The 27,014-nt window shown below is 45.8% G+C and overlaps 2 long non-coding RNA genes across 4 annotated transcripts; one reads left to right on the top strand and one right to left on the bottom strand.

Annotated features, from left to right (window-relative positions):
* Nucleotides 1-2,773: 2,773 nt before the first annotated feature.
* Nucleotides 2,774-4,899, bottom strand: LOC121057900. Its single transcript, XR_005814011.1, has 3 exons — nt 4,804-4,899; nt 4,199-4,532; nt 2,774-2,994 (listed from the first exon to the last, which is right to left on the bottom strand). It is a non-coding gene; the product is annotated as an uncharacterized LOC121057900 (long non-coding RNA).
* A 952-nt stretch (nt 4,900-5,851) lies between these two features.
* On the top strand, nt 5,852-25,293 carry LOC121057899. 3 transcript variants are annotated; one of them, XR_005814009.1, is made up of 5 exons: nt 5,852-6,121; nt 8,191-8,668; nt 9,713-9,874; nt 22,739-22,846; nt 25,189-25,293. It is a non-coding gene; the product is annotated as an uncharacterized LOC121057899 (long non-coding RNA). The 3 variants fall into 3 exon arrangements; XR_005814008.1 differs by lacking the exon at nt 25,189-25,293 and having other exon boundaries at nt 22,739-23,350; XR_005814010.1 differs by lacking the exons at nt 8,191-8,668; nt 25,189-25,293 and having other exon boundaries at nt 22,739-23,350.
* Nucleotides 25,294-27,014: the final 1,721 nt, after the last annotated feature.

The following is a 27,014-nucleotide window of genomic DNA, read 5'->3' as shown; positions in this document are numbered from 1 at the left end:
ACCTGCCCTGGCCAGAGCTGTAGGTGGGGTCCCCTCCTCTGCCAGCGCCACCTGGGGCTGGGCTGCTTGCTCCCGACAGCAGTGTGGCCTTGCTCGTAGCCAGCACTGTGAGGGCACGGGCTGCTGAGAGCCCTGTGGGCCTCATAAAGCACCCAGCTTGTGTTTAAAAGGCTAGTTGCCCTGAACTCCTCTTACCCTAAATGGACCCGAAGCACTCTCAGCTCTGAACGGAGCCGTCCTAAGGCAAATGGGCTCGGAAGCCCAGCACGTGCGTTGGATTTCAGAAGCAAAGAGGACAGATTCCCCTGCCATTGCCTCTGAGGATTTCAGCCTAAGCACCTTTGCTCTTTTGGAATTCCACCTAGCATCCAAATGCCTTTACGTCTCTGATCACTATTTCAGGAGAAAATGAGTGCTGTGGGCCAGCAAGCCCTGGACCTGCCTATTTGTACTCATAAAGCCTTCTGGGTTTGATGCACTGCTCACATGCAGAAGGTTCCTGATGCACATATGTACTCACAGGAGTAAGACCCAAAGCAAATCGAGTTATGCATGACATCAAGACACACTTGCAAAAACAATTTTAATCAATTACAACTACAATCGCATGCTGTACAAGCCACAACTGGATTGTCTTATGTACCAGCCGATCATATTGGGCATGTAAGATTAAATTAAAGTTTTCTAATTGCGTTTAGGAACATACAAAATGCTACAGTCTAAAGTGTAGCAAATTAATTCTTCAGGCATAGCCTAATTGGATGGAAATTGATTTATCATGTTTGGACCAAATGAGCCAGTAAGGCATGACTAGTAACCGTGAGGTAAGGAGAGCACCATGCGTGTGTCAGTGCTGGTTAGAGAAGAGAGTATGTCCAGAAGAAATGAAGGGTGTTACGTTGGAAAGTCTCTCTGAAGGGGGAAGAAGTGACATATTCACGGTCTCTTGTTCATCTGTACAAAGTGACTGAAAAGCCTTTGATTACTTCTGAAACTCTAGGATACAGCTAGGTCAGTAAGGGAAGGAGAACATTATTTTCTTAGCCTCTGTAAATATTATTCTGCAAAAGGAGGATTTCAGCTGTTACACTAATGCACTGAAGAAATGGGTATAAAATTTTTCCTTTGTAAGAGTCATGCAGAATTTTTGGGCGGCCAAGCAATAGGGCCAGGGCCAAAGGCATCCACGTAAAAGGTCTCATCCTCTATAGCAGGCAGCCTGTTTTAGAGTTGGTGTTGTGTCTGTTTAAACTCCCTGTAGACCTGGTTAAACTCGGTAGCACTATCCGATAGTGATGGCACAGCAAGCTTTTATTGCTTGTGGGATATTTGGGCAGAGCGATGGTGGGGGAATATGGTGCTTCCACCATATCATATGCTGTTCTGTGCCTGTCGTGCCTCATCCCGTGCATTATTGAATGCTTTGCATTGCACAAAACTTTGTGACTTAACATCCTTTTGTGGAGGCTGATGATGAGGTGGTCTGCTGGGAGAAAAAGCGTTTTGTAACCAAAGCCTGGACCCCGGCTGTGGGAGGGTGTGACCGTGGGCTTCGTGATGGCTTAGAGACAGGATGGAAGTGCTTGAAAATAATCTTTGTGAATTCAGGACAGAGCCTTTTTTATTCATTGCTTGTATTTTCTGAAGCAAGTGGAATACCAGCGTTATTTTTAAGAAATGAATGGGCCTGGTAATGACCCCCTCTCCTAAGGGTCAGTGTCACCTGCTCAGTACATCTTCACTTCTCCATTTATGAAAGACTGAATGTTTTCCATTTACCCCAGTCTTATATCAGAAAGGAGGATTTTTGAACCAAACTAACTGTTTCAGATTGCCTACTATACATGTTCAAGAGATGCCTAGTATTATTAATAATACAAGTAAAATTAAATTTGCTTTATCACTGTGAGAGGAAGAAGAATAAAGTTTATTAAATCTCCCCCCAAAAATGCTGACTTACTGAAAATAACAGGTCTCCATTAAGAAGAAGCTAATTTGCCATAAAGAATTGCTTTACTTATGTAAAGGGACCAATTGCTCTAATTGTGGGCAGCACACAAAATGTTTCCCGGAGAAGAGAAGAACTGTGCATTCTTGGATTTTAACTGCACAGGTTCTTGGAGTTCTGCTTTCCCCAAAGTGAAAAGCAAGCTTTAATCATCTGGAAAATTAGACGATGGCATTTGGGGTGTAAACAAAAACCTGAGGAGAGATGCTGCTTGCTTCCCAGTGAGAGTCCAGCTTTCACAGTAACTAAAAGGGATGTTTCTCTTGTGACTTACAGGGTGAACCTGCTGAAAAACTCACTGCTGCTCAGTATCCCTAGAGGTTAATTTTGAGGGCGAACAGTTTTGAGTGAAGAAAATCCTCAGTCGGTAAAGGATGTATCCACCTTTGATCAGAGCCTTGCAGTTACTCACAGCTGGGCTGCCTGTCCCAAAGCCTGTGTGGGAGGGAACACTATGATGGCTTTCTGTTCGCTCCTCTTCTTCTGAAGAGGACACGACACATCCAAGGCAGGGAATCTTGTTTCCTGGGCAGGTTCTTCTCACCACAGGTGTTAACCTACTCCCAAAGTCTGCTCTGATCTCACAGCTCACACTAGGTTCATTTACCCTGTCAAGCAGGGATTGGGTAGCAGAGCAGAGGAGCGGGGTGCATTGGTTTTACTTTCATTTCTTGTTGGCTTTTCCCCTGTCTGGGGGTTTCCAGAGGAATTTTAGGCAAAGCAAGTCTTTTCTTCTAGCTTCGTGGAGCACCAAAACTCTGGGTTTTATGAGGGCAATGAAGGATGCAGAGAGATCTGGTATGTCTAATGTGAAAAACCTCTACAGAGCTATCGCACCTGCATGCTGATATACTTTAAGTCTGTTTATTAAGCGTGTCGATGTCCCAACCCGTGCACTGTTGCACACAGAGGAAAGGTGGGATATCCCCCTTCTCACTTTATCACCTCTGCAGGGGTGACATTTTTCCATTGACTCCAGAGAGAACCTGTAGATAGAGATAAAAGAGGGTGGGCCTCGGGCCCCTGGCACTGCTGGTAGCTGGCAGAGGCAGTGGCATTCTCTGACAAAATTACAGTAACTCTATGTACAGCTTCACATCCAATTAAAAAAAAAAAGTCTTCGATATTCAGTGCGCCATTTTCCTTTGCTCATGGGCTAGCAGTGTTTAGCCACAGTTTAGATTTGAACAAGTGAACATTTATAAGGTATGCATTTAAAAATTTCAGTCAGTGCTCTCAAACACCCAGTATCAATTGGTAGCATTGATTTATATGTCGCTGCATGTGGCTAGAGGGCAAAACCGATTTCAGCCACGCCGTGGCTTGGAAATAGGACATGTCCTGCCCGGCCCCAGTTGTGGCTGGTGGGGAAGCAGCCGTGCAGCTCTGCAAGCTGAGGACCCAGCATGGGTATGACTGCGTGGCTTCATTGAAGCCACCAGATCTGCTCTGGTTTTTATCAGTTGCGGATCAGCCTCAGAGCCTTACAGTGTTCATCTGAGTGACTTTAAGCACATTCCCTCCTCTGGTGGATGCAGGCCAGAATGGAAATTGAAAAATGGGAGGAAAAGGCCAGAGACAGACACACTCCTGAGCAATCCAGTGCCATAAAAGTAAATCCCTGTGGAGGCTTCTGGGATTATTTAAAGGAGGTGGTAAATGACTCAGAATAAAAATATAACATAGTCCAGAATCACCAGCTGTGTTTTCCTTCCAATGGTTTAACAGTGATTGTGTGCTATGTCTAACAATGAAAACAGAGTAAAACTCTTCTGCTGGAGTTCACAGGCTGCCAGATTTCTGGGCAATGAGACACTCCTGAAAGAGAAACTACGCTTCAGACAGGGGAGAGAGACCTCCTGCTGGATTGCTTCTAAGCAGCCTAATTGGGGCTCAGTAAGCCCCAAGGATTAACATCCTTTGTAAGGAGATTCATGGTAGTGATAGTTTTATAAATGGTTAGTAGTAGCTATTTCAGAGGTGATAAATATATGTTACATCAGGTGGTTATAGGCATATCAGTAGTTAATATTGTAAGGTGTTCATAAGCAACTTATACATCTACTGGTCTCATAATAATCTGTACAAATTGATTAACTATTTATCCAAACATCCTTTAAACAACCCTTCAGAAGCCTTTTATAAATACACCCCTAATACAAAACATTCTCACTCAGCTGTTTTCCTGACCTTGGGCACAGTGCAAGAAGAATCAAGCGCATTAATTCCTCAGAAGTCCAGCTAGTGATAACCGTAAGATTGAATCTGTGTGTGGATCAGTGCGTGATTCAGTGAGGTTTCCCTAGGACCAGTAGCTGGCTGTATGTGCAATTGCTCCTGGCCCACACGCATCGCTGCACACCAGCGCGGGGCTGCTCTGGTGCAGAAAATAGGGCAGGACGCTCCCGGTAGCACACTGCTTCTCCCAGGGGCTTCACAGCGCTCGCATTGCGCTGCAGGGGGATGTCTGTCTGCTGGCACTCTGGGCTTGTTTCTGAAGCACCAGGACTGGGAATCAAGACATCTGAGAACAACACAAGAGTATGGTGTGATGCACTGACCCTTCTGCCAGTTCTCCTTGTGCTGAGACGTAGCAGTGCACTTGCTCTATCGGCTCAGCCTCCCTCTCGTCCCCCTGACCCTAATTCTAGGGTGTCCCCAGTTCCCTCTGACCATCAGTCCCTTTTCTCAGCTTTGTCAACACCCCCTGAGCAGAGTTTAGCTGTATTTATCTCCATTTCATACACTTCCCCCATCCCAACACTGCCTTTGCTGCAGCCCTCGGTGAGACTCACCGTGTCCAAACCAGTGCCATGGTGCCAGTGGTGATGGTGACGGCTGAGTCCGTACTGGGTCCAGTCCTGTTCAGCGTAGTCATCAATGACCTGGATGATGGAACAGAGCGCACCCTCAGCAGGTCTGCTGATGACACAAAGCTGGGAGGAGTGGCTGATACCCCAGAGGGCTGTGCTGCCATTCTGAGGTACCTCGACGGGCTGGAGGGCTGGGCTAGGAGGAACCTCCTGAAGTTCAACAAAGGCAAGTGCAGGGCCCTGCACCTAGGGAGGAATAACCCCAAGCACCAGTACAGGCTGGGGGTGACCTGCTGGAGAGCAGCTCTGCAGAGAAGGACCTGGGAGTCCTGGTGGACAGCAGGCTGACCGGGAGGCGGCAGTGTGCCCTTGTGGCCAAGAAGGCTGAGGGGATGCTAGGCTGCATTTGGACGAGTGTTGCCAGCAGGTCAAGGGAGGTGATCCTGCCCCTCTGCTCAGCCCTGGTGAGGCCTCACATGGAGTACTGTGCCCAGTTCTGGGCTCCCCAGTACCAGAAGGACATGGGGCTGCTGGACCGAGTCCAGAGGAGGGCTACTGAGATGGCTGGGGAGTGGAGCACCTGTCCTACGAGGAGAGGCTGAGAGAGCTGGGCCTGTTCAGCCTGGAAAAGAGAGTACTGAGGGGAGACCTCATCGATGTGTATAAATATCTGAGGGGAAGGTGTCGAGTGGTTGGAGCCGGTCTCTTTTCAGTTGTGCCCAGCGACAGGACAAGAGGCAACGGGCACAAACTGAAGCACAGGAGGTTCCGGCTCAATATGAGGGGACACTTCTTTACTGGGAGGGTGGCAGAGCACTGGGACAGGCTGTCCAGAGAGGTTAAGTCTCATCTGGAGATATTCAAAACCCACCTGGATGCCATCCTGCACAATGTGCTGTGAAGTGACCCTGCTCAGCAGATCTCCAGGCAATCTCCAGGGCCCCTTCCACCCTCAGCCATGCTGTGATGCTGTCGTTCTGTGAGTTTAGGCAAACTGCAGCTGTAATGGTCCATACTCCTCAGTGAGACAGGGGCCAGCACCACCACCCCATGTGCTTCTGTGGAAACCATGCCTATGGCTGTTCTTTGTATTTTACACTGACCTGTTTTATTATCTGATTCTGGCTGAACAGAGTGAGCTTGAAGCACGTGCATTTAACACTGGTGGGAGCACACGCAGAGCTGAATCTTCCCCTAGTGTGCATCAGTCTGGCAACACTGCCTCCTTGAGCTGTGGGAGCTCCCGTCATTTACATCAGCTGAAAATCTGTTCCAGCAGCTACACTGAAGGCTCTTGAAGGTGTGGTTTCTACTCATGGCTTCCTTTTATTTTTGCTGAGGCATCTCCATGTTCCATAGGATGGTGTTCATGCCTAGGGGAGATACTGAGCAGCGGGCTCTAGTGTGAGCTTAAAGCTCATTTCTTTTAGATACCATGAGTCATGTGGTAATAATGGCTGGAATTTGCCAGAGTGTGCAGCGTACATATATATGGTGACTATATTTTGAAACAAATACAGGGTAGAAGAAAAAGGAACTGAAAGTATTTTAATGTTAAAGGATACTATTAAAAATAAACAAACACCACACCTTAATTAAAAGACTATCCATGAATTTCAACCAGCTCTATAAACTGCTTCTGCAAAACAGCAGGAGGATTTTACTCATAACAAATTATTTTCATCAGAGATGCACAGAAATTTTATCATTTCTAGTTTTTAATAGCTCCACTGATGCAGGTGGTTCATTTAAAAACAGGCCATAACAAAGCTGTTTCAAAGACATTTCTTATAATTTTAATAGTGATTACTGCAAAAAATCACAATTATTAGTCACTTAAACTCTTTTCAGAAATCTGTCTGTGTTTTCTGTGGAGATGCTTCAGTATTGTAACACAATAGTCTCCATGTTGTCAGTTGTAGATCTTGCCTATCAAGGATAATTCTGCCTCGTTTCTGTGCTTCCCTTTACATGTGTCTGAAACCAGCCCCTGTGCTGGTATTGATTCCTTCTTCCTATTCTCAGGACTTAACTAAATAAACCAGGTTGGTCTTGACTCCTTGACATCTGTTTCCCCTCTTGCAAGAATAACCACACAGTGGCAAACCGTCTGTGATCGGCCAAGATTTATTGTTTCAGTGATTCCTGGAACTGAAAATATTAATGATGTAAAATATTGATCTGAAAAAACAAACCTCAGAGTTGTTTGGTGAGCCTCTCGTTCAGGCACAATGCTGAGATGTCCATCCATTTTCCACATTCATATTTATTGGTAAGTGAAAAATCAGGCATGTCAAGCTTTTCAATTTCTAAAGTGAAGTACTTCTCTCCCTCAGATGCACATGAATAATTCTCATTAACCTTCAAGGGATTAATGCAGTTTCTTGCAAATGGCTGCAATATACAGTATTTAATATTTATGCTTTCCATATGGCTAGTGCTGTCATACATTCTTGTCAAACATGCTGCACAGTTAATGATATTTTAACTAAATGTGGTCCAGAAGACCTGGATGTTTGAGGGACACTTGTGCCCATCTCCATTTTTATTGGTGCTATTCGAACCTCATAACAGAATTCCCAAAGAGATTAAATCAGCTGCCCTACTGAAACATAACGTTCAGCTGGCCTTAAAGCAAAGCTAAATGAAATGTTGTCAGATGGCACACTGAGACCTAGCTATATACTGTGCAGACATCCAAGTGCCTAAAAGACATAGGATAGAAAACGAAATGGGAAGACTATTCAGGTTGGAAAACAGAATAATAGAGGAGAAAAGTAACTTGATCAAAGGCCCAGCAAATCAAGTGCCAGAGACTGGAAAAAAACAGCGGTCTGATCTGTCCCCTGGTAAGACCATGCTGTCCACAGGGTATCCACCTGTGCAATACGCTGCCTTTGTCTGTTTGAATTGCCTGAGATGCTGAAGTTGCCATAGGGTCATATTCATCACTGGGACTAAGTGGGAAGATGGCGTTGTACTCATATCGAGCCCATGGGCTAAGGCTGTATCAGTCTGTCTTCAGCGTGTAGATCAGGCTGAGGGATGCCAAACGCACATATATCAGAGATGATGCATTTTTAAGCTTTTTTTTTTTTTAAATAATTGTTTGATAACCTTTTAAAAAATGTAGACATAGATTTTATATGAACAAGTTCCTTGGGACTTTTCAAAATGAACTGGGAAATTCATTGCAGTCTTCCCATTTCAAGTTTCCGTATAATCTGCTGCATATTCCCTTATGGAGAGACATCTCACTTTGTCTTTCTTCCCTTCTCTTGTCATCCCTTCCCCCAGAAATAAACATACTGAAAATTCCTATTCAGTGTCAAGGCAAATGTCAAGATTTTCACTGTCAGTTTTGACTAGGTCTGCTCAGGAGCCTTGTGCATCAATTTTTTGCTGAGGAAACCAGATGCAGCTGGGAAGCATTCTCTGGATACTTTATTTACGTGTCCATGTGTTGCTTCAGAAGGAGAGATGGTCACAGACTGCAGGCAGGAAACCTCCTACTCCTGGGATCTCAGCCCAAACACTTCTTCCTGGTTCCCATGGAACAGTTCTGCCCAATAATTCAGTCTGGTAAAGCAATCAAAATGGAACCCAAATGGCTTGTGATGGTTTCCTACTTGGTGGACTAAAATCCTCTAGCAGTAAGAACGGCAGCATTTATTCCAAAATTAAAACCTTGTACTCATGTAAAGGGAATGGACCTGTAAATCTCCTGCCCCCGCAGTCATTGGTAGGGCAGGGCCATGGATTGCAAGGACACATTACAGCACAGAGCGAGGACTGCCTGCTGCCGCAGAGATAAGTGCAAATTGGCACGACAGGATTGTCATCGCATGTGAGGATGTCTCCTGTTCCATAATAACTCAACCATTCATCTTTCAAGCCTAAAGCAGACGGACAATACAAATAGATGGGAACAGACAAAAGGGTGAAGAGGTATCCTGAGATGAGATCTACAGAAAAGGCTGAAGACTGAATTTGAGTCAGGGCCGTGGAGCTGTAGTGCTGATACAACTGGATGCTGGTGATTTCTGGCCCACCCAAAGCATCTGGAGTGTTATTTTTTCTTGGTTATAATTATAGACACACTTCTATTTTAGGTCATCCAGTGCCAAGCAGGGTCATCACAGCTTATTAAAGCAAAATTAGCTTCCCCATCTTTGCCCTTCTTGCACCAAACAAAAAATCCTGCCTGTAATGGTGCAGTATGTGGCCTGTGAGTGTGCCCATAATTAAAAGGTTGAGCTACTCTTGTAAACAAATTACCATGAACAAAGGGGTTTACAAATGCCGGCTAATTAGTTTGGATTCCCTAAAGCTTTTAGCTGTTTTTTAATTCAATAACACAGTGTAAATTCTCTAGCCTGAAAAGTCTAATAGGAATTGGCAGAAAACTAAATAATTGATATTGTCAGCGATTGCAGCAGCAAGCCCTCGAATGTTATTGTCTGCCAGTAAGCAGGACTGCCGTGATTTCCTGAGAGGATAAAGAACTGGTTTTAATGAATTAACAATATAAATGGTAGACAGCTGGCTTTCAGCAGCAGCTCAGGAAGCAACATTTAAAGTTGAGGCTGTGGACCAGCAAAAAAGATGGAGACTTGATGAAAGACGAGCTGCTCACCCCTCCACAAAGGGGGGCCAAAATCCCTTTTGCTTTATTCTCTGTAGCTGCCCCATTGAAGTTACCCTGTTTGTTTCCAAGGCTGGAGGGAACAGGAGCCATCTCTGCACCTGAGCAGATACCAAAGCGCTGGTGGAGAAAGGGAAGGATGCTTCAACCCCACACGAGCTGCAGCTGTTGGATGTGTGAGAGGAACAGATGGCATCAGGAGCAGAGGTGTGCTAACAAGGATGTCTTGTGTGTGCTCCCCAGGAGGTCCCTAGGCTGGTGCCTTGTTAAGGTCCCGTGAGCGCTTCCTAAGGAACCCCAAGCAGTCACACAATACCATGCCATGCTGCTTGCTGAGAAAGGGGTTTGAGAAAGGAAGCTGGGCTGCTGGGATCTGTGCATGGCCATGCTGCTCTTCTCCTAGTCAAGGTATTTCTCCTGTTTTTTTGTTTCTTCGTTGGCTTTTGTACTTGTTCTAAAGCACAGTGAACTGATTAAAGTCCCTCAGAGTGTAACATGGCCACATCATGTGTCTACATGTGACTTAATCCAAATCACCCACCTGTATCTTAACCCCATTGGAAACCAGCAATCTGTAGGACTCTTCACAGGCTACCTTAAGGTGTCCTGCCCCTCCTAGGTTTTCTGAGGCTGCATCCCTTTGTAGCCTTATCAAAGTACCAAAAAACAGCATCCTGACAACCTCTGTGTCACGTGTGTACTTTTTTCATGCAAAAGTGAAGTGTTTATGTTTAGTCTCTGAATGAATGAATGCTTGTCTTGGATCAGTTCCTGTGAACAGCAGCTTGCCCATGTGCCCTCTGTGATCAGCCCCACAATCTCTTTCATCAAGCACTTTCTTGTTTGTCACCAAAGCAGCCTGCCCATTAAGAGCAGAAGGTGTGAGGACGGGTTCTCAATCCATTCCTCTGACCTATCCCCAAAGAAGAGCTCACAGCACATCAGCTTAGTCTCCACCAAAAGCTTTTGTTTTAAAAGTATCATTTAGTAGCAGCTAGATCTCGACCTCGCTTCTTACTTTGATGCAAAGAAAACTATTGACTCTCAAGGAGGCGAGCTGTTAGTGTCTCTTCCAAAGAAGGTCAGAGAGATGAAACATCAAGAAAAATCAGCAAACAGTGAGGCCACTGCTCAGCTGAGTTAATGGCAAGTGAGCATGTGACAGGGAGCTGAAGTGGGCTTGAATATGTAGGGCCAAAGCCCATGCTGGTGTAATCTAGTTATGCTTTGTTGAAGGCAGTGACCTGATCCTGTGTATAGTGCTGGAGGGTCCAACCTGGAGCAGCTTTGCTAGAGAGCTGCAAGTCCTTGTCATTGCTAGTAACAATGGCAGAAAGAAAAGAGAACTCTTTATTTCTGTTTGTTTGTTGAAAAGGGATTGGCTTCCACTGGAGAAGGCTAAAATAACTTCATACAGTGAACTGGAAGCCTGGAATGTATCTCTTAATAGCCAATGTGAAGCACAACAAAAAAGGTCTGCCTATTTACAGAGCATAATGCACAGCAATGTTGCTCAGAGAGCACTTTAACACAAGTCATGAGTTCCACGGCGTTTTAACCACACAAAACGTGGTCCCATCTCATAAATGGTCTGAGACCAGTCCTCTCTAACCATTACTGAGACATACTAGAAAGCTTTCCATCATCCTTGGGAGAGGACAGTAACTCCGCATGCCTCTCCTAGTTGACTACTCTCCTGGATTCACACCTTCTCTGGTAGAAGATCAGTATGAGTAGGAAGAGAAGGAGCAAATCCTTGTAGGCTGTTTAGTTTGCAGGTGGTGATGCACCTCCCTTACAAGCCCTTTTCCCACCAAACCCAGAAGAGTGACCAAACTAACCAGTTAGTTTGCTAGCAATATGAGCACTTAAAATACATTTAGATTCTGCAGAATGCTGAGATCATGATGTCTTTGGTATTATTTCTTGTTGCTGTCACTGCTGCTCTGAAAGATGTGTGGTCTAGTCCACGAGTTGTTTTCAGTGGTATAATATTTGGCTACCTCTTAGTAGCAATTCATAACAATTATGAAAAAAGTATCTTTGAGAGGTTGGTGAACAGGTTCCTTAACTGGAGGTTGTGGATGTTTGTGCTTCTAGTTCATGAAGGAAGGAGAAGTTTGCTGGGAAGGACTCGGGTGAGTCCTCATAGCTTATCAGCGAGAGGAGCCAGGAACACTTTGAGGTGTGTGTGGTTACAAAGATGGGACAAAGCTTGGAAGTAGGTAGTGCTGAAACCTGAATCTTCCCTGGCCATCCTCCTCCCTGTGAGCCCCTTATCGCTGCAGCCCACGGGTTTAACACGGAGCAGAGGCAGTATGGCACCTGGACTGGATTTACGATGGAAGTGGTGCAAGCTGTCATTCAGAGTGAAGGCTTAAAAGCTGACGTCTGAGGTTCTCTTAATCAGGAAAAAAGTGGCTTCTCAATTAAGAAGCTCAACTTACAGTCAAATAAGGTTTGCACAGAACACTGAGTTTTTGTTAACTGCAGAAGTACAGCTTTGGGGCCTGCTGAATACCCTCTGCTCCCATTGCAAGAATTCTCCACACTTTGCAGACTTGCAGCCTAGTGGAACAACAGTTAAACTGAACTTTATTCATACAGAAAACAAATAAGCCTTTTTTTCCTTAGCAACTTGACAAGCTGCAGATTTATTCACCTTGTCTAGACATAGGGGCTTCGGTTCCCCACCAATGCTCGTGAGCCACCCCAAATGCTGCAGAACATAAATACTTTCTCTGCCATGAGACAGGGGATGTTTGTTTCAAGGTTTTAGTGACCTGAGCTGTTTGTGTTCCTGTTGTAAGATCCCATCCAAATGTTATGATCTGAGAGCAGAAGAATGCAGATCTGATTCAGATTCTCAGCTGATGTAAACTGGAGTAACTCCGCTGTCCTCAGTGGAGACATGGGCTCTGCAGCTGGGAGTCTGACCAGGTCAGGCCCTGCAATTTTCTCAGGTCATTTTCTGGGGTCCTTATATCCCATCCATCTTGTCTGAAGCAGGCACAGCCAGTTCAGAAGGCACTGGAGGCACATTATGGTTTCTCTCAGAAACAGTGTTTGAGTATGGCAGAGTGACGACTGATGGCGTAAGCAAGACCATGGTTTAATGCTCCTGGGGAACTAAATCTTGTCTGATGGAGTCTGGCACTTCTGCTGTGGACAAATGCTTTCATTTTTATCCTCCTTTATTTATACTGCTGTAAAGTTCTGAGCTTTCCCTGGCCAGGATTTAGGTTTTGTGCATGTAGCTGTCTTTATAGGGAGTGAACTGATTCATCCAGAATGGAAGGACTCAATCTCTGGGGCTAAACTGCCCTCCATTCCCTACGTGCAAGCTTCTCTTACACTCTGCTGATCAGCATGGGTGGATTAACAGATGCTCCAGGCTAGAGCTCCACATGATAGGCAGGCTGCAGATTCCCCAAAGACCTAGCTATATTGCTAGGTGACCATAACTAATACTCTTGTTCTTGCAATAGGTCTCACAGGGGAAAGCATGGCACAGGAGGTCTGGACGTCAGAGAAAACAGCAGCACTGCACTGTCAGCTTGTTCCCTTGGTTTTAGATTGCAGCTAGAGATATCTTAATGGGTTTGCTTGAATGTGTTAGCAAGGCAGGATATTCTTTCTGCTTGCTTTTATGGAGACTGTAAAAGAGAGCACACAAATGGTGAGTCTACAGGCAAGCTTACAAAATGACTAAGCAGAGGCTGGATGGACTATAAGATCCATCTGATGCCCCCGAAGAATAATGTTCACTTGCATGGCAGTGACATTTAGAGGGTCACACTGTCATTTATTTGGTATATGCACATCTGTCCAGTGTGTCCGACTCTGTCCAGGCTCTGGTTCACTGAGCTGACAGCCATACTGCTGAACAGATAAAGCAGTATGCTCCCCGTTTTTGCAGAAGGGGAATTGGAGTTCACAGATACTTAATTTCCTGCCCAAGGTTATACAGAAAGATAGTCTCAGGACCAGAACTGAACACAGACCTTGGATTCCCAAAGCTGTGCTTTAAAGAGAATGGACATATGGTTAAAATGGTAGACATAATAATAATCAGGCTGGACGCAGCCTCCCGGGTCTTAGGTGGTGCTGAGCAGAATCCGAGAAGTGCCTGGGAGAGCGGAGGAGACCCAGGTGAGAGCTGGGCTGAGCCCAGCAGCCAGCTCGGTAGTTCTTGCACCATCATCCTGGGGACTTTTCCTGAGAAAATACAGCACAAATCTGCCCGGCCCTAACCGATCCTTCCAGCAGCGCTCCTTCTGCTTCTGAGATTATATTACTTTTATGGGTGCCCTGGTGTGCTTTCAGCTAGGAAAGACAACATGCTGCTCACAACTAAAATGTCTCTTCAGACACCCTACTAACATTTCGGTGTATTGGGTTGCAAGCAAAATACTGCTGCCGCAGTGAGCTTGCGACTGAAAATAGCCCACCCAGGCACAGGAAGGAGGTTTGAAAATGGTTTGCATTTCGGGGAAACTCCACCTCTAGGCAGCTTTTAAAATAGCAGCGCTTTGCTCAGCCTGGAGAAGCAAGGGCTGGCATCTCCCCATGCTGGGATCACCTCCTGCCCACCGGCGGCTGGGTTGATAGGAAAGCATCTGAAAGGAGTTCTTAGTTTTGTTGCGTGCTGTCTGGGGAGGGAACATCTGCTTGCTGGCAAGGAAATGGCGGGATTTGATGTGCGGCACGGGAGAGACCCTCTGGCCTCCTCCGTGACCTGCTGGGTCCTTGCGCTTGGAGAAGGGGAACTGCTGAGGGGGAGGGCATGCATGGGGCAGTTGTGGGGTGGCAGAACAAAAAGGGTCAGGGAAGGATAATGGGGCATAACCAGATACGTAATCTTATGTAGAAGTGTGTGCATCAGGTGTGGGGTGAGGGACAAGGAAGGCTGCAAAAATCTCCATTGGCCAGAGCTGCTATCTTCTGACTGCTCCAAATCCACGTGGCCGGTTCCCCCGTATGTCCTGAGCAGTGACGTGTTGTTCCAGGAGATGTCTCAGATCACTTTCTTAGAGCCTTTCTTTTGGCCCAAGTGAAATGGGCGTGGAGGAGCAAGAGACCTTTGTTGTCTTCACAAGCCTCCCTTCAGTCTTGTCCATGCCAGCTGTATGGATTTATGAATTATTCGCTAAGCTAAGTTACCTTTCTTTCAAGAAGCCGTTTCTGAAACATCCTGATGTGTGATATGCTCTGGAGGTTTGTTGTTAGATTTTGCTCTTAAGGCATTAGGGGTTTGGGTGGTTCTTTCATTTGAGACATGGCTTTCCTGCTCGCCCAAGAGCTTAGAGCCAAATGAAGGCTTCCAAATCAAAATGCACTTTCAGTAGTAGCTGCAAGCAAAAGGAGAGTTTTGCCTATAGATAGAGTCTAGATGAATTCTGAATTTGATAGCTAAATTTGCATAAGGAATTTAAGGGAAACTAATAGATTTTTTTCTATAAATACTTTTTTGAGGGGCTAAAGATTTACATCATTCTTCAGAATGAACACTGTTTTACTGAAAATTCAACTTTCAGTTTATTTTTCCTCCAGAAGATCAAAAGAAATGCATGAGGGTTTTTCTTTTATGTTTGTTTGAGAGTCAGAGGGCAAACCCCATCGCTAGTATGGAAGAGCGTCCTGTTGGCTTTGAATTTGTTCTGTTGCCTCAGCAGGCAGAAGGTGGGAGCCTGACGTTATTGCAGGTAGTGGTAATTCATCCTTGTAGCTCTGAAGGTGAAGGTGACTGTGTCAGCAGAGATTGTGGCTATCATGAATATGCATAGCAATAGATGATATCTGTTCCAAGTAGCTAATAGTCAAGGTTAAAATGTCAGCCACGTAAAATAAATAAAATTAAATTAAAAACTGTTTTAAAGGACCAGAAAAGCACCTTGCTCCTGTACTTGCCAAAGGAGGCACAGAGAAGCAACAAACCAATATTCCCTAGAGGATAACACGTCTCTGGGTGTAGTATCCTCTAGGATAACGCCAGCCTTGCTCTGGGATGGTATGGGAGCTCCCCATATAGTTGGTGTCACCACCTGCCGTCCCGTGGTGTCCCTGTCTGCATCCTGCAGGATCTGCTGCAACTCTGTTCAGGTTCATTTGGGTGTTTGGCTTCGATCCTAAGACCACTGTGTTCATTTGGCCTTACGTGTGGGGTGTTTGGGAGCCATGATGAGGAGCCTTCACAAATGGGAGCTTCCCATGGTGCAAGTGGAAGCAGCCCACTTGCTGTGCAGTGAAGGTTCCTGAGGGGCAGCATGGGGCCTTCCTGGCACTTGGACCTGGGAGGGAGCGGAGCGATGAGGAATGCTGGTGTTGGGATCTGGCAGCCCCCTGGGAAGGCTGGCATCAACTCCATGTGCAGGGAACGAAGTAAAGAGCCTCCATCGTGTGGGCTGCCAACTGCAGAGCAACCAGCTCCATTATCTGCCACAAAAAAAAACACATTTCCTGTCCCATTACCAGAAAATTTGGGTTAAAGAGGGCATATCTCTGTGGGAAAAACCCTTAATATTGAGTTGAAAGCGTGGAAAATTCCTCTGGAAATCTAACGTGGGGCAAATTCCCATAATGATATGCAGTTATTTTTGCAAGGAAGTAGGCTGATTGTTTTTTTTCCTGCTGATTTTCCAAGGGACTGCGCCTCTGTTCTGGAGAACTATTGTATCTCCCAGTGAGCTTTATCTGAAAGGACATGAGAAGCACTCATAATGAGAATTAATAAGTTTCTGCTGATTAGGAAGAGATACTCAGTACTTGTCGAACACAGTGGAATTAGTAACAAGTTAATCCATCAAATCTGAGGCGAGCACCCCTAGCTGACTCTTCCAGACGGGGACACAGGAAGATTAAGAATAATTTGCTGAAGGCCGTGGAACAAGACAGGAGCAGAGCTAGGATTTTCATGTAGGAGGCAGAGGATCCTCAAAATACTTCCACTTGCTGTAAAACAGGAGTAATTCATGGCTAGTTATGACAGATCTGCAGTGGTGCAGAGACATAGATGAGAGCCATCACCACAGTTCTGGCTTGGGAGCTTTTGTTTGAGCTGTAGCATTCCATGATTTAGGCTGTAGGGACTGTGATTTGGGCATTTAAGTGCAGCTCCCAGGTCTGTGCTGTGTTGTGGCTGACAGCAGGACGGTGCTGGGCCATCTTGTCCTGTGGGCAGGCCCAGCTGCCACCACACCCCTGCTCACTGAGGCATTCCTTCGTCACATCTCGGGGCTCTCGGTCCGGTGTCAGTATGCAACTCACAGCATTAGGAAGTCTGACCAAGGCCCTCAGGTGTGTGTGTCTTTCATAGGTATTTCAGAGCTCCTCTGCAACTGATTTCCAAGGGCGTTAGGTGCTCAAGTGCCTTTTGAGAACATGAGGATATGTCTCTCTTTTCCTCATATGTGAAATGGAAGTAAGAGCACTTCATCACTCTCCTGTGTGCAGGCTGCATTAAAGACATCAAATGCTACAGGAATAAAGGGCAATAAATAACAACTTTGGCTTTTTGTTATGACACCAGCAGGGACCAGCAGCAGCAACTGGCTCTGCGTTTCAGACGTCCCCTGGGGTCAGGGTTTCTGGCTTACTTCCAGTTTTTAACAATTATTTGGTCAGTTTTACCTGTCTGGCCTTTTGTGTGTTTGATGGGAAACACAGAGGACTCCTGCTCTCCATTTGATGTGTGCGTGTGGGTAAGCTGTGTTTGATCAATGCAACATCGCTGTGCACACACTTCTGCCCTTTTAAACCAAATCCAAAAACTTGTGTTACTCCACACTGTTATTGTGCTCACGTATTGTCTAAGAGAAGAACAGAGGCAAAGCTTTTCAGTTCTTGTATTTACTGCTCTTTCTTGGTGAAGAATAGCAGGCGTCCTTTGGCTGTGCATGGTTTGAGGCAGCCTCAGATTGGATATACAGCCAGGAATCACAAAGTGTGTGCAAAACAATTTTAATATAATGACATGATAAAATAAAATGGCTAGTTAGAGGGCAAACCATGTCAACAAATACAGGTGAAGTCAGAACAGTCTCCCTGTTGTTGGAAAGTTTTGGTTTCCTTGCAGAGGAGATGTAAATGCTCCTACTCTTGTTATATTTATACCCAGAACAATTGTCTGTTGTGCTAAGAGTGTGCGCAGACAGCCAAGAGAATTCCTGCCTGTAACCACAGCAAAGGGAAAAAACCCTGGTGTGGGGCTGCAGCTGGGGAGGCAGGTCCCCGTGCGTTTCTCAGGAAGCTCTGGCACTGCACTGGGACTGCCTGACCTGCCGGTTTTGCAGCGAGGGAGCGTGGAAGAGCATCTCACAAGAAAAGGATCACAAAACCATCTCTGTCCCCTGGCAAATCTGCTCTGGACACCCACTTTATCTCACAGGGATGAAAATTTCCAAAAACGGAAGATAGCAGAATGGGTAGAAAGGAGAAAAAAAGAACCGTTATTGTCAAGGCAGAGCTGGCATTAATTTGCATTTGCAGTTTCATCTCACAACTGGCTCTTGGGGGTAATGGGTTACCTGAGTCAGAACCCTATTGAGGACAGAAATTGTTTTTAATTATAATGCAGAGTAGACTGAATGGCTTGAAGGAGGTGCCCTTTTACTTCTTGTCTGCTGGAAGCAAATCAGAATTCCGGGTGGCATCTCTATAAATATTGTGGTTTGCAGCAACGATGTGAAGCTGTTAGGTTTCTTCCATTCGAGAGCAGCAGCTATCAGTCTCCATTTGGCACTGCCTCACCTGCAGCTCTGAACTCGCTTCAGCCCCTCCCTGCCTGCTTGCTTTCCTCTGGAGGAGATTCTTCGTGACGCTCAAACTACCTGAATGGTATTTAACACCTATGCAGAGGAGATGCAGGACCAAAAAAAAAGTAATCTCGGAGAGCCAGAAAATGAACCAGGTTTAGCACCAGTGGTAAAGGTTGTGACCCTCTGAAGATGTTCGTAAGTTGCAATGCTGGAAATGTCCATTTTCTGAGCAAGGAAATAAATGTTTCATCACCAGTGGAGCAAGGACCTTCAGATCCTTACAGGAGATGTTCCAGCTTTCTGGGAAGATCTACTCTCTAAGTATTGAGGGATTCCTCTTTTGGCTGTGGGAATGCAGACACAACCAGCCTGGATTCCAAGGGTGATGTGTTGGTCAGTGGTCACCAGTGCCAAAACCACACAAACTGAACTCTGCATGACCGTGCAATCCTGTTCAGAAAGACTTTAAAAACAGCATGGAGTCAGCGAAAGTACTTCTTGTGACAGGAGTCATCCTTCCTAGCCAGGCTGTGGCAGATGATCAGTTCCTGCTGTTTTTTCTCCCCTAGGCCAGGCAGATGTGGAAAGGACTGCCACGCTCACAGTCTCCCCCTCTCTGGGGTGTTGACCAGTGGGCAGCACTGCTGTTGCCTGTAGACTTGGTGCCATTCAAGACGTCCTGCCTGGCTCCCAGCTATTACTTCCAAGGATGCAGGTCTCTCTAGGATGTCACATCCATCAAGCCCCTGCAGGTGGTTGGGACCCCTTGCAGTGTCAGAACTGAGACTAGATGTGTTCTTCAGGATCTCACATCCCTGCCTTTGTATAGTTAATCATTTCCACTCAGACCTTGTTGGCTCCTATGATTTTGTGACCCCATTCTGCTTGTACTGTGGAGGTTTACCTGAAACCTTTGCTGACTAAAAGCTTAGAAGATGAGTCTGCAGTCTGAGCACACTCAAGTGTTTGGGAGAGTCAGGTTTTCTCTGCCACCAAAGACAAGAGGAACCTAGGAGAAGGATTGGGGTCCTGGCACAGGGATGTAGGAGCTGCTCTCCTGGAATAATGATGGAAAGGAGTTCACTACATGTGCAGCATCAGAGTATTTTGTGTTCTTTCATAACTATGTGCAGCAAATGAAACATTTCATCAAGTTATTTTAATCCATTAGCAATGGATTTCAGGAAAACACCGGTAATGTATGTAACATGCACCCAGGAGAAACAACAAATGGTTGGTTAGAGAATTTAGATTTTAATTAAGTAGATAACGTATGCTTGCATTTAGTCTTATAAAGGAAAATGTATTCACTGTAGAGTAGCTGGGTTCTATTAGGTCTCCCTGAACATAAAGAGAAGGGTTGATTATTACTGATTACTGAACTATTAGAGGGTTGTGCCTTGAGCTGCTTGATTGTAGCTCTGTTTGCTTCTGTTGCTAAAAGGGCTCTTGTCTGCTACCCAGATGTGTGTGAAATAGGCAGCGTTTGGACTCAATTTGAAAATTAATTCTAGGTTACAAACCTTAGAAAATGATACAAATAATAGTGCTGGTTACTTCTCTCTGGTCATAACAGCAGGTTTTCATGGCTTGTGGAGGCTTGTAGCAGGGATGCTGCACATCACTCCCACTCCCAAGAGGCCAAGGTGAATATGCTGCTAAAAGGAGGGGTCACTGCAAGAAAAGAGCTCTTGGAAGTAAAAAGCAGACTCGGAGTTCTCCCAGGGTATTCCTGTGCTCTGTGATGTCTCTTTTGCATGGCAACATCAAAAGATTACAAGCTACGCAATACATTTATAAAACTGCTTTATCTCTGGATGCCTTGTGAATGTTAATTTGATAAGCCCAGCAACATCTTAGGAGGTATCCAAACATTACAGTGATTTAGCAGTAGGGAGACTGAGGCACAGGGTTGTTAAGTGATTTACCTTTGAAGAAAGCTATGGGAGATCCCATCATACGATGCAAATATCCCGCCTCCAGCCACCAGCTCTGCCTCTTTAGTGTGCTATTAATCCATGCCATTGTATGCACCAGCACGCAACCAAATGTTGTTCTTCTCTCTATTTCTGAGGCCAGTGATGATGCATTAAATGAAACGCGAGGTTTCGGGAGCTCCCATGATACACAGGACCCAGGTTTCAGAGCTGTCCCGGCCACTTTCACGCTGAGAGCAGTCGGAAAGCTGGGGGCTCTGCTTCACACCCGAGGTGATCTCTTTTGGTGGGTAATTGCCTGGGGGAAGGGCTTGCCCAAGAAGACGTGCAACCAGATGATACCCAGCTGTACAAGTGGCACTTTGGGCTACACCAGATGGAAATAAGTTAGGAGAGTTTCACACTACTGTGATTTGCTGGACACCAGGCAGTGGCCTCTGGCCTTGGGAGGATGGGAAGGAAAATATATCTTATTTTCTTGAATAAAATAAAACTTATTTTCTTAAAACATATTTTATTTTTCTAGTTCAGTGTAGTTTAGCCAGACTACAACTTCTAGACCAAAGTTATCTGTTTACATGCATGTTGTTATTCTTTCTTGAGCTCTTATCATTTATCCTCATCATCTCAAATTGCATTCAGAGTTCTGCCTCTGCCATGCTTCTCCAACCACCCAAGGAGGATCTCAGTTCCTGCCATCACCTTGAAGGATGCTGTTACCCCAGAAAATGCGTTACCAAAACTGTTATCTCAAGCAACAAACCACACATGTTCAGAGAGATTCATCTTCCAAAGAAAGCTTGTTCACATTTTACTTGATGGCAAAACCTGAAGGAAGTGACCATGGAAAAGTGGAAATAGTCCAAGACCTCTTCTGTCTGTGGTTCTGGCACTGTCTGAATATCCAGAGGAATGACTTCTTAAGAATTTCCATTAATGAAGGGCAAACTTCTTAAACTACTTCCATTTTTGATGGAACTCTGTTAACTTAGCTATGTTTCAGTGAATTTACTCTTTGGAGATTAATGATGTATTTGGAGCTGCAGATACTTATAAGGGACTTAGGAGAGCTCCGTCTGCTCACTTGCTCTGTAACAGGCTTACCTGGGTGCGTGAAGCGTTGACACCCCACCTCTCGGAGAGGATCGAGGCTGCAGTCAACAGAGCTGTGTTGCGTCTTGGCATCTATAAAACTGGGGATATTCACCACTGGGTATGTATATGGGGCTGAGTAAGTCTAGTCCGATGGATGTTCAGTAGACATTTGCATCCTATGATGATGACTTGTCAGGAAAATGAATACACATAAGGAGCTCTGGAAAAGATTTTGCCTTCTCTCGTCTGTTCTTGTTGAGTATGTAGGTGAGAGCATAGCTGACCTCGGAGCTCTTCATTCAGCATGTTTCACCTTCTCTTGCATTTGTGCTTCCTGTTGGGGAAAAAAAGTGAAAGATTTGGGGGAATTTTTGCCTTTGTGTATTTAGGATTGGGGGGGGAGGGGGAGTGACTGAAATTGTTAAAAGGCTGATAGTCTTCTGAGGGGCGGCCTTTCAGGAGGGAAAGGAAAACATTGTGCAGGACAAAGGCAGCGTCTGAGCCTCTAGCTGAGCGGAGAACAAAGCCTCCGCTCCTGTTACGGCGTGGCTGCGCCTGGCACCATCCCTTAATAAAGTGATATAATGCCTGAAACGAACAAAAACCCAGCGGAGTGCCCGCAGTCCCTCCCAAAGGCAGCGGTACTGCGGCTGCATTGTCCGTGTGGAGCAGGCTATCGGGTGCTGGCAGGCTGGGCCTTTTGCAGCGAGGTGCCTCAGTAATAACCCACGTGCTAGTTTGCAGCCATTCACCGTGATGATAATGGTGTGTATTATTCAGGCTTTTTAGCTTCTTGTAACAATGAAACCTTCCTCCTACCCTTCTCTTTCCTTCAATGCTGGCCCATGTGTCCAATCCACTTAAATAAGCCAGGAAAGTAACCATTAATGTCAAAGTTCCGTAATTAAATGCTAACTGACTCACCACTCACTCTTGGAACATTGTACTGTAATTTTTAAAGAATATCCAAGTTGACATTAGACTTTTTAAACAGATTAATTAGTCACATTTCATTTTAAGTGGCGCTGACTTAATAGGTACTGCCAATATACAGTATGTATTTACTTAAAGCCATTATAACATAATATTTACAGGATACTTAACGTGTATTAATTACTGTATAATGAACCTTGTGACTACAATATCACCATTCTTGCATGGCTGTAAAAGTTTTATCTTGTGAGGGGGGAGGGAAATTAAAATAAATTGCACGCACATTGAATACTTATTTTTAATAGGAAACGTGCAAATTATAAGAAAATGTAAAACAGGGGCCCCAGTAAATCACAAACAGCTAACAAATGCTCTGAGACATGCTATAATGTTTTTATGAGCGTGTTTTACAACCCATTCATTACGCTGTCTGTCCTTCTGAAAGCTGGTTATTAGGCTGACTGTGCAAAGTAACATGTGCATATCTGTGCAACTAGCCATGAAATCACAACTAAGTTGATCACTTTTATTTTCCCTTTTTAGCCTGGAAGAGGTCCTGAAATCTTTGCCCCAGTATGGCGGCTCCATGACGCGTGGCAGCGCAGTTTGTGCCTTGCAGCAGAGGTGGTGCCAGGGAGCAGCATGGAGCTGGTGCAGAGGTATGTGCTCCTGCAGACCTCATATACCGGGCTTGGTCTCTTTTTCCTGGGGACAAATAACAGTGGCTGGTGCAGACAGAGCTGAACTGTGGCCTCAGGTGTTCCTCAGATCTCTTGTGCCTGTGTTTCGGTGCAATCCGCCCTGGGAGCTGCTGCAGCACTGAAGGGTTTCTGTGGCTCACTGCTGCAGAAGGGATGGGAGCCTGCGAGGTGGCTCAGCATGGCAGGAGTGTCCGCATGGGACCTGCCTGCTGGAAACGACGATAATATCATTGCTCAAGGCAAGGGGTCACTTGAGTTTGTCAGCTGAGAGGGAATATTTGCTCTGCACTGCGTGTCAGCCGTCTGGGGGATGGCTGCAGGTTGGGCTGTCTGTCAGGGAGAGGTTAAAGGTGTACTTAAACTTGGATGCTGGAGGAAATAAATGCTCAAGGACCTCTCTGACTGCTCCTTTTTCATTATGTGTCTGATGTGCAAAATAATGGAAGCAGATAACCCTAGAGACCCTGCTGTCGACCCCGCAGACTCTTGTAAAGTGAGCACACAACACGCTGTAATAGGCACAAAGGGAAAAGCACAGGCGTTTGACAGCCAAGTAACGCTGGCGTTCTGTAATTTCCCTTCCACTGCGACATTACAAACAGCTTCATATTCAAATGGCTGCCTGTCTATGATTGTCCAATTATTCACTGCATTCTTTCTTTGATGGCACAGATGTTCTCAATTTCTTGTAGTAGTTTTTTCATCTAAAAAGTCGTTCCGCCTCAGAAATGCAAAATTCTCCACAGTTCACCAGGTTCTCTGATGGGTTTGCATAATTGGTCCTCAATTTGCCTATATTGTTTTGTAATAGAAAGCCTATGTTTAATTTCATTTTTGTAAACCTGTAGGAAGAGCAGAACATTCTGCCATTTAAGTCATTCTCCTCATTAGGATCTGAGCGGGTTGCAAACATTTAGGCTTGATTATAAGGCACAGATTGTGCTGAAAGGAACACATGCTTTCCTCTGCCATTGTTTTAAACACATTATGAGGCTGATCCAGGAAGATGTTAAACATGCTTGGCTCTCTTTGTACCTTTGTAAGAGGTGCTTAGCTCCTGGCAGGGCTAAGCTGGTAGTTTCCAGGTGTGCTGGCATGCCAGGGGTGGCAGCCCAGGTCCATTGCAAGGAGGAATTGTTCAAATCATGGACGTGGGTGGCTGTATAATTTAATTTCCTGGGAAGGGATATTTTGATCATTTCTGAGTGATGGCTGGGAGGTTTTCAAGGAGGGGGTGTCACGCTTCCCCAGTGGCTCGGTTTCTTTTTGTGTAATGGATGTCATCATAAACACACCTGTGTGGATAAACTGTTTATCAGCATCTGTGAAAGAACTTGAACTTCTTGAAAAGGGAGAGATTCATTTATATGTTGTTCTAAGATGGTATGGCAAGGTAGAGATGTGTGATACAAATGTCGGAAGTGCTACAGAACAGAGAAAGGTGTTTCTAAAATTTCCTAGGAACAACAGCAGGAAAACCCTAGCAAAACCTTGCGCTGAACGCAGCTAATGGGGAGCCCTGGGGGTGAATCTTAGCAAATCAAATCCTGGGAAATAAAAAAGGAAATTGTAAAAGATTAGAGACTTGCCAGGGTAATTCAAAAGAGATAAAGGGATGACCCAGGGAATTACAGCTTCACAGCAATCCTACGTAAAAGGATTAGTTTAGGGCCCCAGCAGCCAAGACGAGAGGACCAGCAGCAAAGTTGTTCTGATTATCCCAGTACCAGGTATAGTGGCACCCTTCACTGTCACAGAGAAATACCCTAAGATTTGTTTTGTCCCCCTAGGCATTTAGTGCAGAGCCATAAAAGGTTATTGCAACAGCTACTGACGCCTCCCTTGCGTGCCCAGGAATGCAGAAACAGTGTGGAAGGCACCAGCACACGATACTGGTGTGGCCATGCTGCATACTGCTCAGCCAGGATACCCTAATTCTCCTAAGATGCTCACTGCAGTGTCCCAGAACAGCTTTAGAGAGGCTCAGCTTCCTGCAGATGCTGAAGAAAATGTCAAGTGTGGTGCTCCCCTTGCACAGCAAAGGTGGGACCTGGCAAAGCCTGAGCAAAACCTATCACCATTTAATCCTGACAGAAAAGTAACCAGCCTTACCCTGTAATGGCTAGTTTGGAGCATGCTGTGATACCAGCAGTGGGGACAGGTCTGTCCCAGTCCGGGAAGGGATCAGTCCCTTCTGGCGGGCAGTGCATGGGTCCTGGAGCGAGGCATCCTGCACCTGCTGCTGCCAGCTTGTGTTCCTGAGCCAGGAGAGGCCGACTCCTACCCCCCTGATGTGCTAGGTGAAAATGAAACCCCAGAACAGCTTACCTGAAGGGAACCTGCTCTCTGGCATAGCGGACCTGGAAGAAAGCAGAGGAGGACCTCAGTGACATGAAATACCAACACCTGGGAGGTCTGTACATTTGTCTCCAGCCTTGTTCCCTGTATCAGATAAACTGATGCCTCAGAAACACCCCTTGTGCTATCCATCTTAGAAGGCAGTCGTGAATAGATTTACCCAGCTACATGCATGTTCTCTGAGAAGATAACAACTGCCTCCCTCAACAATACATCAAATGGCTATGTTCTGAGATGGGAAGGCGCAGGCACTACCCAAACCTCTACATCAAAGCCCAGCAGATTTCCCCCTCGGCACTGGGATTTCCAGTCAAAGTTGCAACGAACTGACAGTTGCTTTGTGTTAGATCTCAGGTGCACTGCCCAGACACAGAGCCAAAAAGCAGGCAAGCTGTCTTGTGGGTCAGGAGGATGAGTTGGTTCACTGACAGCACACACTTCCTCTTATGCTATTATCTATATCAAAGCCCCATACTTCTTTTGTGTTAGTTTAAAAATGAAGGGCGATGCTGCTGCTTTGTTTTACTTTCTTCTACCTTTAAATAAAAAATTTCTCTTCCAAACCTATCTGCTCTTTGGAGAAGAAATTTGATATTTTCCAGTCCCTAGCACAACAGATAGTTTTGTAGACCAGCTCATAGAAATTCCAGCTTTGTCATTGCTAAATGCTGGTTTGGGATCGTTTTTTCCCCAGCACAGCCCCCTTCTGAGCTTGCTGGAAAGAGCAGGGAAGAAGAAGACCAGAATGTGAGTCCTTATTTCAGGACTGAGGGGCAGTCTCACAAGGCAAAAGTGAGTCCCTGGCCCACGAATCCATGGAGAAGTTGGTGTTAGTGGTAGAAGGCAGGTCCCCAGAAGGCACCATCCCTAGAGAGCAGGTCCGATATTTTGACTATCACAACAGCTTCTTTCTCCTCACTGAAAGCTTATCACCCCACGATGGGAAGTGTGGAGTGTAAGCCTCCTATCTCTGACAGCAGCCTCCTATCTCTGAGCAGCTTGGCCAGGGTGAGTTTGGCAGAGCCAGGCTGTGGCTCCGTGGCATCGTCCCCTTCCCTCCGCGGCATCACCCTCTTCCTGTGGCTGGGGCCCTGCTCCACCTCCCCTCTCCCACCACAGGACCCAGCCCTGGGGCAGCAGCCCCTGCTCGGAGCCCAGGCCCTGCTCTGCCGATGTTTCTGCTGGGACGAGGGACAGCAGGAGCAGGGCTGGAGGGAGCCTCTTGCCCCCTGACCTGTCTGCTCGTAGCTGGCAGAGCTCAGCAGCCCCTGCCTCGCTCAGCCAGCAGGGTCTTGTTAGCCAAATGTGACAGCTTAAGGTTTTCTTGTGAGCTGTGATGCCAATATCAAAGCAGGTTGGAGACTGGTTTACAGTTACAGTCGTTTCCACTCAGCGTTCATGTCCCCAAGGGTAGAAAGATGACAGCAATTTTCCATCTGATGACGATCTTCAGCACCAGTCTCCAAAATGCCAACTGTAATTAAAATTTGTATTTATTTTCAAGGGTAATATTCCTTATTCTCTTGTTGACAATTGCTGCTTCGAGCTCCTAGGCTTAACTAAATGGGAGCAGTTTGTCTTTAAGTGGCAAGTTTCCTCTTTCCCAAGTCACTGATCTGTGGCTACACTTAGGAATGGTGCAGTTTTTAATTGCACGATCCTTTTTTTTTTTTTTTTATCCAGTATTTTTCTAGGCCCCTTCAATAACCAGCATTTACTAAAAATTCTGAGAGCTCGGGGGGAAAAAAAAATCTATTCACTCTATTAT

The sequence above is a fragment of the Cygnus olor genome, chromosome 20 (assembly GCF_009769625.2).
Source record: "Cygnus olor isolate bCygOlo1 chromosome 20, bCygOlo1.pri.v2, whole genome shotgun sequence".
Lineage (NCBI taxonomy): Eukaryota > Metazoa > Chordata > Aves > Anseriformes > Anatidae > Cygnus > Cygnus olor.
Note: the sequence above shows the minus strand (reverse complement) of the source record. Positions and strands in the feature narration are given on the sequence as shown.